Genomic DNA, 2464 nt, shown 5'->3' on the forward strand with positions numbered 1-2464 from the left:
CCCTAACGCTGCTGCTTCCCATTGCTTACCTGTGTCCAAGGATGCGCCTAACTGCCACCTCAGCACAATATTCCCAGTTTTCCCAACAGAGAATTGTTGGTTTTCCCCTCAGAGTGTGACATGCTCCCAAGAACAGTGCTCTGCCAGCTTTGCTTGTAATGCACAGTTGTAGGCGTTATCTGCCTGCATCCTCCCTTGCTCCTGTTTGACCACAACTGCTTTGCTGGCTCTTCCTCATGTATTGTAGTTCAGGGTTTCAGATGTTGTCTAGCTTGTCCATGTTAGAACATACATTTATTGTTCTTCTTCTTGTTTTGAGTTGCCTTCTAAGAGGAGAGGGAGGAAATACTATTAGATATTCAATAATCAATAAACATTTATTGCACTCCTACCATTGTCAGACTCTGTTAGGCACTCAAGATGCTGAGATCATGCAACTCAGCTGGTAATAGATATCCCTTTATTTCTCTTTCCTGCATGAAGATTCTCTGATCCTAGGATTAACTGTAGAAATCCTTAAATTTTAGGAAGAGGTATTCTAACTAGTTCCAAATGGTGGGAAAGCCTTTATAGTTCTTGAGTTGGGGGTTGAACTGAGGAAAGGCAGGCTTTGTAAAAGATGGGAGTCAATGCTACCCACCTATCTCATATGACAGCTCAGATTTATAAACATGAATGGATATTCTTAAGAAATAAGTCTATCAGCCAGTGTGGAGCTTTATGTTTTGGCCTCAGTTAAAGCCATGCCCATATTGTTGTGATTAGGCTAGCTGCTACTTTCCAAGATGTTGCCTCTTATCCCACACCTGCAAAAGGAAAGACACGCCAGTCACCATTTTCAGCATCATCCTTGTCACCATCATCACCACCACCATCACCACCACCGCTATTACAATTTCTTGAGTGCCTCTTTTGTGCTGAAAACGTTACTTCCTTATTTAATATCTACAATAATTCTGGGTGGTAGATGTTATAAGCCCCTTTTTATGGATGAGGCAGTTGGGGCTCAGAGAGCATCAGCCATCTTCTCAAAGATGAGAAGCCAGTAAGTTGAAGAACTAGAATTTGAATTCATATCTGGCTGACTCCACAGTTCTCGTCCTTTCTGGTGCTTTATGTAGCCCACTGAGCAAGCTCAGGAGGTCACCCTCATCACCCAATTGTAGCTCTACTTGCAAAGTCATTGTATGCTCTTACTTTTCCCTGGGACATCGAGTAGTGCCAAACATAAGTCAGGCCTAATGAAAATGGTTTTCTAATAAAGAAAGACATTTGTCTTAATGATGAGGACATAATTCTTCGTTAGGGAGTGCACAGGCTCAGCTCTGCCACCATAAACACAGTCCAAAAACACAGCCTAAAGGCAGAAAGGAGAAGACATCAATTTCTTTCCTTTATTCCCCAGCAAAAGTTCTCACATATTTATTACTAAACCAACCTACTAATGCAAAAGCATAGAAACAAAAAGAAAAATTATTTTCCCAATAAAACATGTGCAACTTTCCAGATAATGGTGATGTTTTAGGCTTGATATTGTAAGACACTAGACATGTAGATACAGCATAAATATATCTGCCACCTCATGTGCAACTCCTTTTAGGCCCAGCTTGGCTCTTCTGCAGTGTTTCCTCTTAGAATTGTACCTGCTTTTGTTATCAATTTCATCTGAATCCATTTGGGAACGAGAGGTTTGTGCTTTTGCTTCTTGGCCAGGAATTGCTTGATCCTGAAAGTCTTGTGAGCAGAATTGGAGAGGAGGGCAGTCAGTCACACACTATCATGGCAGAGAAAGGCGAGAAGATACCAATTTCTCTTTTTGTCTTCCTCTCACTGGCTTTCAGTCACATGTCTGGAACATCGTCTAGCACTTTTTTTCTCTCCAGTTATTTTACATTTGTGTTCCATTCCCTCACAGCTTATAAGCTACTTGGGGGCGAGGACAATGCCCTCTTTTACATGGTCTCTGTTATCACCAAATCTGGTGCAGACTGGACACATCACAATCTTTTCAACCATTCCATGTAATGGACACATTGCTGTTAGTGTGTCTTTCTCAAAGGGTGGCAAGATTTGAAGTTAGACCGGCCTGGGTTTACGACATCATTTTTGTGCCATTTGTGAACTGGGTGCTTACACAAGAACTTACATTAGCAGTTACATTTTTTATTTATAATTTTAGGATAATGTATATTTATGGTATAGTTGGTAAGGTAAAATATAATGCAAAATGGGTCTAACATAGTGACTAACTTAGAGCAGATATTCAGATAAATGTGACCTAGGTCATGCCTTCATGTCAAGTTCAGGAATTACAAAAACGTGTTAAGCATTCCACCACATGTCTCTTGCTCAATTATAATGACAGTTATTACTAATTATGGTGTATTAAATATGGCTACTTTCAGCACAGATCGAGTAACAAGGGCTGGATTTACCTTGAAACAAAAACAATAAAAAAAATGAA

The 2464-nt window shown here is 40.3% G+C and overlaps 1 pseudogene; it reads right to left on the reverse strand.

The window, feature by feature from the left end:
• Positions 1-766: 766 nt before the first annotated feature.
• On the reverse strand, positions 767-1764 carry LOC103564771 (large ribosomal subunit protein eL39-like; annotated as a pseudogene).
• Positions 1765-2464: the final 700 nt, after the last annotated feature.

This window comes from Equus przewalskii, chromosome 1 (assembly GCF_037783145.1).
Source record: "Equus przewalskii isolate Varuska chromosome 1, EquPr2, whole genome shotgun sequence".
NCBI classification, from domain to species: Eukaryota; Metazoa; Chordata; class Mammalia; order Perissodactyla; family Equidae; genus Equus; species Equus przewalskii.